The following is a 13,972-nucleotide window of genomic DNA, read 5'->3' as shown; positions in this document are numbered from 1 at the left end:
TTATAAGAACTTTAATCAGTTCAGTAAGAAAATACACATATAATATAAAGTTTTCCCTACATATTTTCCAAGTTTTATTGAGTGCATCACAGAAGATAGGGACCTTACCAAGCTCTTTGCCTCATAAAAACTCATCTAATCCATACCACAACTCAATGAGATTATTATTATTATTGAAATGTTATCTTAATTTTATGGAGGAACTAATTTATACTCAGAGATTAGGTAATTTTCCCTACCTGAAAAGCAAGAGGATCAAGATCTGAGCCCAGACAGTCTAGAGATGGATAACTGTACTCGTTACTTCCATACAGTACACAAGATTAATCAGCTAGAAAACATAAGGGAATATAAGTCCTCTCAAACTAGTATTTTAATACAAAAAATAGATATAAACCTGTCAAGAAATGTTGCATATCTTTTCTAAGAAAATCACACAATTTTATCTAGAAAAACAATTAAAGATTAATAAATGAAGAGTCAGTATGTTATTAACTGAGAAAACACATTTTTATAAAGAGTTCAATTCTCCCTAACTTATTTAATAGATTAAAACAAAATCAATTTAAGCTCACCCTGGGATATTTTCACCCCAAACTTGACCAATGATTTTAAGGTTAATGTGGAAGTATAATTGGGCAAGAATATACATCAAACACTCAAACAAAAAGAGAGTATTATCAAGAGGCTTGCCAGACACTAAGATATAGTATAAAGACATAATAATTAAAGTGTAATCCACATGGAGAAAATTAATAAAAAGAAATAGACCATATTACATTTAAGTATTTAATGGATAAAGGAAATGTTTAAGTCTCTGGAAATTTTTCAATGAAAAGTCTCTAGCTTAGCTAAATGAAAACTAAGGTGGACACCTACTTAACCAAATGCTAAAAAAAACTTCTGAATATATCTGAGAGTTAAATATGAAAAAATAAATCAATAAATAACTAAAGAAATCAAATAAGATTATTAATATTATTTGTTAGTGGGAAGGAATTTCTATGCTCAAAAAGAACGTATATACACACATGCACAAACTATATGCATATATATTTTTCTATCATTTGAGGCATTTATAAGTCAAAGTATTATTATAATATTGTGCAAATAATGCACTTAATAAAGAAATACATATGACAGATAAAAGGCTAATTTTCAAAAGATATTTTTATAATTAAAAGAAGACTCCTCAAAATAAAAATGGACCAATGACATGAGAAACCAGTTCAGAAAATTAGATTTAAATTTCAAATGTCTAGATTGAAAATTCCATATTTAGCTAGTAAGCAATACATTAAAATTAAAATGAGCTGTATCTTTTATACAAAATTGGCAAAAATTAAAGATAATGACATTACATCATTAACAAGAGGATAATGGATGATGCTTTCTAATATGTAACACATAACCAAGCTGTCTTCATATCTGAACTATTACTATTTTGAAAGTGAGTCCCTGAGAGTTAAAGAAACATTTCTTAGACTACTTAGTAAGGAGGAACATAACAAGTGTAGAAACAAAAGTTTCTTTTTAATTTTTTTAATACCAAAACTCATGTTCTTAACCATTATGTCTTATACTGTTTAATATTTTCTCAGAAAATTCTATTATAATGCACCAAAATGTCAACATCCTTTTATTAGGAGAGGAGGGAAGATAATAACTGGTGAAATAAAAATATGTATTTCATATTATGTTTATAAAAAATTTAGGATGCAAATTTAAAATTTTATTGTTATCTAAACATTATAAATATAATTGCCCAGAAGTAGATATTATCATATGTTTTCAACTATGATTAACTTGGATGGCAGAAATATAGGTTTAAATATTGATACTTTAAAATACTGTTTTGGATATTTTCTATAATAAGCATATAATGCTTAAAACATTTAACAAAAACTGATACTTTTAAAATTTTATTTTTAAATTTAAATGTGTAGATTAACATGGAGGAGTCACTATACATTTCTAAGTAGAACATGCTTCAGCCTAAGGTAATACCTGTATGGGTTTAAATTTTCAAGAGCTGTTTGAATAATTTTGGCTGCACCCCAAGCACAGGAGAAGGGCGAGGGGAAGCAGCAAGATCTTCACGAAAGTATTTATTGACCTTTACAAGAGCAGTGACACCATCAGGTGAACAGAGATCTGGCAGCTTCTAAATATGTTTGCATCAATGAGAATTTCACCAAAATTATGAGGTTTCATTATGATGATTCTGACAGCTGTGTGAACTACAGGAATCTCTTCTACCTCCATCTTTCATGTTCTAGCCTCATTCTTCTCCCTATTCTTCCATAGAGCTTTGGCTTGACATTTAAAACTTTAAACTAGTAAAGTTTATTTTATTTTCCCAATCTTATATCTCATGACTACAGGAAAAGAAACAGCTACTAGAGCAGCCATCTCATAATTCTCCAAATATTCTATAGAAAACTTTGTCATTTACCTCTCTTTCCTCCTTTAGCTCCTAACATTCTAACAATTTTTCAAAGTCAAGATGTAATGCTACTTGTTTAATATTTCCTTCTGATTTTGATAACTTTAGTATATCTGCCCTCCTAAAATAAGTAGAGTATAATCCAATATATGAAATATTTAATACAAGATTCAATAAGGTTAAAAACAGTTTTGAAAAATATTTTTTTAAATATGCTGGAGAATCTCACATTAAATAGGAACAACAGAAAAATAAGCTAATGAAGTAAAAAAAGTACTAATTATTGTTACACTCTTTATTATACCTCCCTGATTTCTCTTTAGGTCTTTTCAACCATATTTCTCAAAAATAGTATTGGGTTGGCCAAAAAGTTAATTTGGGTTTTTCCATAAGCTGTTACAGAATGAATTTTTGGCTAATCCAATATTTAATTGCTGCCTCCATTTCTTACATACACAATCTGTAGGAAACTCCAAACTAGATCAATTCATTTTCCTCACTTTAATTAAAACAGTACTTGAAAAAGTTAACCAAAGAAAGCTTTTCTAAACTTTCTATGTTATGTTCTGTCTCAGTAGAATTTGATACAATTGATGACTCCTTCCTTCTTTAAACTCATTTTTTCCTTGATTTTGGTGACACTTCCACTTTCATTATGGTTAATCACCATCACATCCAAAGAATAATTGTTCTCGCCACAACCTCCAGTTACTATACCCTTAACTATTACCTACCCTGACTCTCTCCCAAGGCAGTCTCTTCCAAGCACACAACTACAGTTTCCACATATAAGTCAAAGATTACCATTTTATCTTCAGCTAAGATTTCTTCACTGAGCTTCAGATTTATATCCACTGTTCTTGTGATGTCACCACTTGAATGCTTCAAAACATCTCCAAACTAACAGGTGAAGAATTGAAATAATGATCTCCCCTCTTTCTTCCCCTGAACCAAATCTCTTCTATTGTTTCTTGTCACAGTGAATAATACTTGCTCTTATATGAGCCAGAAACCAACGTGTCAAATGACTTTCCTTCTTTTCCCCATATTTGATATATAAATTATTCTGTTAGTATTATCTTCTAATTATATGTTAAATCCATTTTCATCTCTAATATTAAATCCAAATTTCAGTTAATTTTGCTCATGCAAATTGTTGTTTATGCACTCTCTTTGTTTCTGCTCTAGGTTCAGCTACCTTCACACTTTAGTATAATGCTGTGTTTACAAGGTCTTCTCCAGTCATGCACAACTTCTGATTAAAGTAGTGCACGTTGTGTTTTGAACATCTTTAGGGGGCATTCTTCACTCCATAATCTTATTAGTTTAAATAGATATTTGGCAATTTCCTAGCAGATGTCAGTAAAGTGTCATGAAGAAAGAAATCCTTTTGCTGATTTACACAAAGTCATTCTATGGTCTGGTAACAGAACACTTACCCTTCACTCTCTTGCTTAAAGTCATTCAACTTCTCCTCATTTATTTGAGGATTAGATATACTAAATATACACTAGATGTTCTCACACATGGGCTGACTCTGCCTTTCAGTCCTCCTTTATTCTATACCACACTCTCCTTATTATCTTTGCTCAGTCATCCTGACTCTTTTCAACTCCATGAAGCATTACAGGCTCTCCTGCCACACAACTTTTTCACCTTTTATTTCTGTTCATGGAGTGCTCTTCCCTCTGCATTTCCTCAGTTAACTCCTAATCTTTCTTCACATCTCAGCTCTGCTTTTTTCTTCCCAGGAAATATTTTCCCAGGAAAATATTCTCAAATCTTTTATCTAGGTCAAATTCCTCTATTATGTTCTCTGATTGATCCATGAACCTCCTTACTCATAATATTTAGCATAGTTATAATTTCAAAATTTTCTGTAATGATTTGATTAACATATGGTTGGAGGAGTTAATCAAGAGGACATGACCACTGGTTGACCCACAAGCTGGACTCAGGCAATCAGAGGCTCCTCACTCCCTCACCTGTCCTTGGAATTCTGCCTACAATTCCCACAGTGGGAGCTGTTCCAAGGATACAGTCTTGAGAGAGTAAGGTGTTGTTGTGATCATCAGGACTGAATATGTGACCAAACGGGTTAAGACCTCTATGGAAATTTTTTTAATTGAAGTATAGTTGATGTACAATATTATATAAGTTACAGATGTACAATACAGTGATTCACAGTTTTTAAAGGTTATACTCCATGTATAGTTATTATAAAATATTGGCTATACTCCCCATGTTGTACAATAAATCCTTTATATATAACAGTTTGTACCTCTTAATCCCCTACCCGTATAGTATCCATCCCTGCTTCATTTTCCCCACTGATAACCGCTAGTTTGTTCTCTATATCTGTGTTTACTTCTTTTTCCTTATATTCACTAGGTTGTTGTACTTTTTAGATTCTACATATAAGTGATATATATAGTATTTGCCTTTCTCTGACTTATTTCACTTAGCATAATACCCCCCCCCAAGTCCATTCATGTTGCTGCAAATGGCAAAGTTTCATTCAAGGATCTGGTAGTTGTGTGTAGAAATCTACTCTTCCTGCTGCCACCCAAGACAAGCCTCATTGCTTATGAAAATTGCCACCTACCAATCTGGAATGGTATTCCTCTTCTTCAGTCTCTTCCTGTCCTCCTTGTAGGGAAGATAGTTTCAAATTACACCAAGGAAGCTCCTTAGAAGGTTTTGAAACAACACATATGTATTCTCTACTAAACTGGAACTTGATAAGTGATAGCGACCACATTAGTTTTGCACAATTTGGATCTCTAATTCTACCTCAGATCCATGCCCCTAGTAGGTTGGAAGGAAGAAAGAAAGGATGAAAGGTAAAAAAATTTGTACCTAAAAACTGTTGGTGGCATGACCAATGGAGATGAATAATTGAATTGTGTGGAAGGTTTTATTACATGTTTTCTAAAAATGATGGCATTGTTTGCAGGATGGATATTTCTGCTAAAATTTAGAGTATAGAGAAAACAAATAAGTAAAGATTTAAATTTAATGGGGTTTATAAAGTAATTTTATGTTAAAAGCATGATAAACAATTTAGAAAGAATTCCTAAAACATAAAAATTGAAACTTTTTCAATTGTACATAATGTATTTTGAAGTTTTGTAAAAAACATGTTATTGACAATAGACTGTCTTTAACTACTTAACACATTAAATATGTTTCACACATTTTCCATTCAGTATAATTTTTTATATAAAGTTTCCTAGCAAGACTTTTCATTAAAATTTTACACTTCAGTAACTGAAACTTTAATAACAGGTGAATATATCTTATCTATTTTGGTTTCAGAAAATTAGTAAAAATGTTATATTTGAATAATACTCAATTTTGGTTAATGATATAAGCATTTAACATGTCTGTGACTTAATTTTTCTTTATTGTGAGTAAATAATTTGTTAAAAATAAGAGTTATTCAAATTTATTTTATAAAGTAGGTTTCCTTTGGATTTAAATCTTGCAAAATTAGAAAGATGGGATAAATTCATTAAAGGAATTAATAGGATTTCTGTTGGCCAACAAGATAGATGGTACATTCATACAATCTTCCAACTGTTCAATAAATATATATAAAAGGTATATATACGTATGTATGTGTATACATATATATGTATATATATATATATATATACACACTATATGCTGTGTCTCAGACTAGCAGCAGTAGTTAGGACACAGTCCTTGCTCTCACAGAGCATACAGTTTCATGAAAGGGACAGATTTTAAAACTTACAACACAATATCTAGTTATGAGTGTGAAGATAAAATGTTACAAGTGTATATGAAAGAGATTTCAATTTTTGGATTCCATATAAGGATTCATTAAAGGAGAGATAAGAAGAAGGAAAAGGAACTGATAGAAAGAAACTACTGGAGGTAGATGTAATGAAATCAATCAAATCTTGTTTTAGAGAAGACTAAGGAAAATATATTTAAATAAATGTTATGTATGAGAAACAGATGGTGGTTTCTTTGATACTAATGTATGGTTTAAGGAGAAAGCTAGTGAGAGGTGAAGCTGGAAATTTGAAATAAGAACCAGATATTGGCTTTGATTTACAAATAGAAATGTTTTGTTTAATTTGTTAATGATTCATAAACAGAGATTTTAGAAGGGAATTATAGCAAAATGCATCTTTCTTTTAAAACTATAATGATAATGGCCCTATAAAACATGGACAAAATGAGAAGAAATAAAAATAAAAGTATAGTAAGAGTCTCAAATTTGATCAGAAACATACTGACCAATACCAGAATTGTAAGAAGGAATTTCATAGCATTTCTAGACATCATAACCTGAGAATTAATAGGTCTCTTTGGGAAAAAAAATAATCATAATCTTGAAATTTTGAGTCAAGATGATGGAATAAATGCTTGTTAATTTTTATTCAACAAATATTTATTATGCATAAAAACATTCCAAGCAATCTTTTGGGTCCTGGAGATACTATAGTAAACCAAAAAATACAAAAAGCCCTGCCAGGGAGACAAATAGACTTCCATTCTAGCCAGGGAGACAAAAAGACTAACAATACACACAAAATATATTAAATGTTGGCTCGTGATAAAAAAATTAAGAAAAAAATAGTAAGGCAGGGCTTCCCTGGTGGCGCAGTGGTTAAGAGTCCGCCTGCAGAGGCAGGGGACATGGGTTCGTGCCTGGTCCGGGAAGATCCCACATGCTGTGGAGCGGCTGGGCCCGTGAGCCATGGCCGCTGAGCCTGCGCGTCCGGAGCCTGTGTTCTGCAATGGGAGAGGCCACAACAGTGAGAGGCCCGATTACGGCAAAAAAAAAAAAAAAAAAAAGTAAGGCAGGGAAGTAGACTAGGAAGGGGAAAGGGTGAAATATTTGATACCAAGAGAAGCCTCAATATATAAGTCAAAGTCAGATAAGGGCTGAAGGAAGAGAGAGAATAATGCATGAGGCTGACTGGGAAAAGCTCATTCCAGAAAATAGGGAGAACTTATGCCAAGACTCTGAGGAAGGAGGCAACATGGTGGATACATTGCAGGTGTCTTTGGGAAGGCATTAGGAGACCAGTGGTCTGTAGAGAAGTGATTGGGAAGGACAGTGGTGAAGTCAGAGAGAGAACAGGGTGTAGGTCATACAGGGACTCATGGATTTTTTGTCTGAGTGTGATGGGAGCCATTGGAAACTTTTAAGCACAGCAGTGACATGATCTGAATTATATTTTAAAAGGATCACTCTGGCAGACAGATGGGGAAAATAGTAAAAGCAGGCAAGCCAAGGCAGGAGGTTTTGCACAATTTACAAGAGAAACAATTATGACTTAGACCCCTACATCCAGTTTGAAGTAGTAGAAACACTGAGAAATAGTAAAATGTGATTAAATCTGGTGGCATAGCACAGTGGTCAGATGACCAGCCTCTAGAGTTCAGTTGCACAGATTTGAAATCCAGTTAGTTACTTAAAACATAAAAGACAGTGGTCTATTATTTTTGTTTTGTTTAACACTTCTCTGTTTTGTAAAAACAGGAATAATAATAATAGTAACTAATTGAGAGGTAATCTCTGAAGAGCATTTAGAAGCATTCCTACATGCTAGGCAGGTAGGAAGCACTAAGGGTTGGCAAAACAGGGAAAGAGGAGGCACAAGGATTTGATAATAAACCAAATGTTAAGAGTGAGCAGAAGGGCTTCCCTGGTGGCGCAGTGGTTGAGAGTCCTCCTGCCGATACAGGGGACGTGGGTTCGTGCCCCGGTCCGGGAAGATCCCACATGTCGTGGAGCGGCTGGGCCCGTGAGCAATGGCCGCTGAGCCTGTGCGTCCGGAGCCTGTGCTCCACAATGGGAGAGGCCACAACAGTGAGAGGCCCGTGTACCGAAAAAAAAAAAAATAGTGAGAAGAAGACAGGCGTCAGATGACTAAAAAACTGGAAGATCTCAAGTTTTTCTTTACTAAAAGGGAGAATATTGACTTAGGAAGAGCAGGCTTGAGTGAAGATATAAGGAGCTCAGTTTGAGATGTTTAATGTCTTGGATATCATTTAGATATCCCTGTGGGGTAGACTACTGTAGGTCTGAGCTCGTAATATGAACTTAGGAAGCTTTAGGATGTAAAGAGAGTACATGATGATAGAAAAGACAAGAGTTCTAAGGACTCATCTATTAATACTCTATTAATACTAACAGATAGACTCTATTAATACTAATATTAAAACATACAACTTTAGGGAATTGGGAAATGAGGAAGAACCAAAAAATGAGACTAAGAAAGAGAAGTAAAACGGGAAGAAGAAAAAGAAAAAACAAAACCAAAACAAAATCCCCAAAAGCCTATGATATTTTGGAAGCCAAGAGAAAAGGTGTTTAAAGGCCAAGGGAGTCATCAACTCTTCAAGTAGGATGAATGCTGAGAAATGACCATTAGATTTAGCAGTTCTATAGTCCAGTAGCCCTAGTCAAGTGTTTCACTGGAGCAGTGGGAGCAAATATCTTATTGGAGTGGGGGGTTCAAGGTAGAATGAAAAGAACAGAAGACTTTCTGTGAAGAAAATAAGAGAAACGAGATCTCAACTGAGGAGAAAGTATGGTCAAAAGGTTTATTTGTTTTTGGTTTGTTTTAGTTTTTTGAAATATAGGATGTTTGCAAGTTTATATAAATGGTTCAGGAGAAAGGGATAATTTGATGAAGTCGAGAAAGGGTATACTTGCTGGAATATTATCCTTGAGTAGATCAGAAAAGATTGGCCCAATGTGAACTGCAGAAGCTGTCCTTAGCTAGGAGCATGGACAGTTTAATCCATATAAGTAGGAGAAGGTATAATGTATGGACACAAACCCATGAAGTTAAGTGGAAAATTGTGGAAGTTTTCTCCTGATTACTTCAATGTTCTCAGTTTAAAAAGATGCCATTTCTGTTATGCAAGATGAATAAATTCTGGAGATTTAATGTACAGTATGATGACTATAGTTAATAATACCGTATTAATACTGTACTTAAAAGTTGCTAAGATAGTAAATCTTAAGTGTTATCAACACACACACACACACAAATGATACCTACTTGAGTTGATGGATATGTTAATTAATTTTATTGTATTAGTCATTTTGCAATGTATATGTATATCAAACATCACATTGTGCACTGTAAACATATGTAGTATTTATTTTGTCAATTATACTTCAATAAAGCTGAAAAAAAATACACGATATTCTCAGCAAAGAACATTAATGAAAAAGAAGTAGTATGGTGTGATGGTATGAATGGTCACATAGGAGAGGAAATGGCACATACATACATGATAAACACTTATGAATATATACATACATTAAACATATATTTGTATGCACATATATTCATAAACATATGTAGATAATAAAGAAAATAAATATTTAATTATATATGCATGCATATACATGCATGTATGTATACACATGTGAGTACATACACACAAATATACATTCTTGTGGTAATGTGTGTCTATGTGTGTATAAATCTAAGTTACCCACTTGAGCCTAGAAGATCTTCACTGTTCTGAGATGATATGTTTGTTTGTTTTGGGGAGGTCACGCAATTGTTGAGTAGAAGGACATTCATAGATAAAGGTGATGAATAAGAACAGGAGATAACAAAACCTTAGTTCAAGATGAGGCTTAAAAATGTAAACACTGTATTTGAATTTAAATCCAGAAAGCAAGAGTAATATTTTTATGCTAAATTTTCTTAAATGTACACTTTCTTGAATGAAGTAGAAATTAACAGGTAGAAACTAAAGGCTGAGATTCTCAGTAGTCCAGAATATTTGTAAAAATATTTAAAAATAAAAGTACCATCACCTGGCTACTTCTTCATAGTGATCAGAATATATACTAGCAGGACTTAATAGTAGCTTAGTAATAAGTTTTCTTTAGAGCCAGCAAGAAAAATTGAGCCGGTCTTGAAAAAAAAGTTCTCAAAGAATATAGAAAGTAATGGTTACTTTAAAAGAGGGAAAAGGCAGATTTGGCAACAAAATAAAGAGAGAGTGTGTGTAGCCACCTTAGGGATGAGAAGTAGCCCTTGGGCTTACTAGTATATAAATCACAAGATTAGGAAATGCAAAGACAAATAGCTCCCTGAAGGCTATAAAGGTTATAGTGAGTCAGTCGAAGGCTATAGCCAAGCTAAGAACTATTCATGAACTGATCAGCAATACTCTTGCAAAAGATACACTGTAGACAGAGAGGTAGAGAAGTTGTTAATGCTCTTTTTCTGACAGCACAGCATCTGATGAGCCAGTGAGCACAAAAACAAGATAAAGGTCAATAAAATTTCAGTACAATCCACCAATCACACAAACGTCAGATTTGGAAGACCAATGTTCTAACTTTAAATTAACTGCCAGGGGAAAACTGTAAAATCAAAGCACTTGAGAGTGATCTGTAAGCTGGCATAAATGAAGTACATGGATCTTATATTATTATAAGAATCAATATATTTTGAGGGTACATTGTAAGCCATAAAAATAATCTTAAGACGCTGAAAGATTTTAAAAGCTAATCAAACGAAAGTCTTAGAAATCCTACTGAAGACCACATATTAGAACAAATTAATATTTATATGCATGCTGATATATTTTAATTTGATAATACCCACTTCATTGACTATCAAATGGAGTGAGGTTCAATGAAGGAGGTGAGTTTCATAAGGAGTTTTGAAGGATTATGGCTAGAAATGTATTTGAGGATAGTTAAATGTATGGACCTCAGTTCTGCAGTACTCTATGAACACGACTGTTAGCTAAAAATGAGATAGTCCACAACAACAAAATATTGTCTCCACTTGCAAATAGTCATAAAAAAAAAATAGCCCAAATGAACTGCCAGGCTTTTATTCTGAGAAAATACAAAAACAAGTTTTATTTTGTTTCCAAAAATTCACTCATACATATTTGTTTCAGAGGAGTCTCTTTGATAAGTGATTCTTATATACTGTCAATCTGTTGAAAAAGTGAAAGATTATATTAACTTTATGTTCTTTGATTGCATTATTCATTGGTTCTACTATGGTTTGAACTTTTTTGAAATGTGGAATATAGTAGAGCATTCACTAAACACCTTTCTCAGAAATGTTTATTGATGCTCTTTGCTTTGTGTTAATAACATCTGAATTGCCAGCTTTACTCTTCATACTGAAGCCAACCTCAACACAAGCTTTGGCTACAGTGAGTGGGCCTTAAACCTCAGTCTGTTACACTCAGCACCTCTGTGTGCTTCTTCCCCATTGTAGAGGGATTTCTTGAATTCTAACTTGTACCGTGTAGCTCAATCATGCTGGGTTCTTACACCCAGCTTTGCCTTTTCGATCTCTCTCACTCAAGGGCATGGGATTTTCCAAAGAGTTTTAGAAACTGGTTGGGTGTCACTTCTACCTAAATATACTTACTAAAACTTTCCAAAAGGTGACTGCTTTTATTACGTTTAAGGTATAGCAAATGATATCTTTGGACACCATGATCTTGAAGGAAGACCATTCCTAAAGAGGCCAGTCAATTGCACAACCAGGTTGGTTTATCTCAGATTCAGCCTTAATCATTCTCAGATTATTATTATTTTTTTAATATGGAACACTTCAAGAACCATTGCACAGGATCCAGGCTAATCTTCTCTGTATGATTCTAATTTTAGTATATGTGCTGCCAAAGCAAGCATCATTCTCAGATTATTCTCTCAGATTATTCTGTTTCCATATTATTTTGCCTCATAAGTAAGGACACATAGGACATAATAATACATCTCCAGGATTCAGAAACACTTAGACCATATTTCTTTGTTGAGTCTTTGTCTTTTAGTACTAATTTATCTATTTACAAATACATGTCTCTACCATGGGTTTCTCTAAGGTAGAAATACCTTTTTTCCCTTGTATCGACATTACGTAACAATGTGGTAAGTATTTAATAAGTCACTGAAAAGTTACATGTCTGAAGTTCACAGTAATAATAATAATATGGAAGTAATAAAGTTCAATAATTGTTATAAAAATATAGATATCATAGCTACTTATATCTTAAATAATTACTAGTTTTTGATGAAAGATATATATCAGAGTTGTATTTTTTAATTGAATAATTGTCTTTTTTATTGAGTCATTAATGGATGTTTGTTTAGTTTTCATAATTAAGGTAAAACAACTATCAGAATTTTGCTTCTACATATTCGGTCACTCCTTATGTATATTACATACATTTGTATATGTTCTGTATATTCTAGTTTGTAATCAGTTTTTTAACATAAAAATAAAATCCATGTTTGTTTTGCTCAGTATTTCCACAATCTGTAAGTTTTGCTTTCAATACATCTTTTATATTTTAGTTAACCACTCCTGTAATTAAATAATCCCATATTAGTGTATGTTTTAGGTTTCTTTTCACTTTTCAGGATAAATGTCATATAACACAACTTTGGCCACAGCCTAATTCTCTTATAATAAGTAGCTGTAAATATGTTGTTGAGTAAATTGTATGCATTTAAAATGTTAATATACATTGCTAAACATATAAATATACTATTAATTTTAGAATTCCTAACAGTAGTTTGTATCTCTTGCTTTCTCACTCTCTCATTTAAATGACTATTAGACATTTAAGTTGGTCAATTCTTCAGATTGTTGCACACTACTATCAGCTATTAATTATCATTAGTTTTATTTTAATTTTTCTTATTTCCTTCTCATCCATATTCCCCAATCATATTTGTATTCCCCTCCCTCACACAAACACCCTTTGAATGTGTTTGATATATACCTTTAGATACATATATTATTCTAAAATATGACATGTTCCTTTGTCTCTGTATGTATTTTTGATTTACAGAAATGATGTCCTGCTTGAGAGCTCATTATTTTTCTTATCTATTATTCTCAACAGTATATTCTATAAGATCTATTGGTACTTCTGAGAGTACATTGAGTTCATGCTCTTAACACTGCATATTTCACATTTGCTTTTGTTCTCTAGTGATGAGAACTTAGGTTGTCCCTAACTCCCTCTACCAGAAAAAAATGACACAATAAATGTGTAAATATATATTTTTTTTCAGACTGATACTAGTGATAGGGGTGTTAGAGGTTCTAGGTATACCTAATTTTAATAATTACTTTCAAAATTCTCTCTATGATGACTAATCATCTAAATTACACTCTTTACTGCACACTATGCATTTTTCTCCATATATTTATCAAAACTTGATGTTATCTGACTTTCTATCTTTTGCCAATCTGGTGTTCAGAAATTCATAACTTATTCCTTTTCTATTTACACTACTTTAATCCTTAGTGAGAATGAGCACCTCCTTATAAACATGTTAGTAATTTGAATTTTGGTGTCTCCTGGATCTTATGGCCCACGTGGCAGAGCACCTGGCTTGACATCCTGGACCTGTTGTACAGTCTTTTATTGTTTTGGGCCCCAATCAAAACTAGCATTCCTCAGGTCACTGGGTAAATGGCCCACTGTAACACACCCAAGTGGGGGATATGTTGCTTCCAAAATCCA

The 13,972-nt window shown here is 33.0% G+C and overlaps 1 pseudogene; it reads right to left on the bottom strand.

Moving 5' to 3' along the window:
- Positions 1-12,032: 12,032 nt before the first annotated feature.
- On the bottom strand, positions 12,033-12,124 carry LOC137211519 (U6 spliceosomal RNA; annotated as a pseudogene).
- Between the last annotated feature and the right edge of the window lie 1,848 nt (positions 12,125-13,972).

The sequence above is a fragment of the Pseudorca crassidens genome, chromosome 18 (assembly GCF_039906515.1).
Source record: "Pseudorca crassidens isolate mPseCra1 chromosome 18, mPseCra1.hap1, whole genome shotgun sequence".
NCBI lineage: Eukaryota > Metazoa > Chordata > Mammalia > Artiodactyla > Delphinidae > Pseudorca > Pseudorca crassidens.
This window is presented reverse-complemented; position numbering and strand designations above follow the sequence as displayed.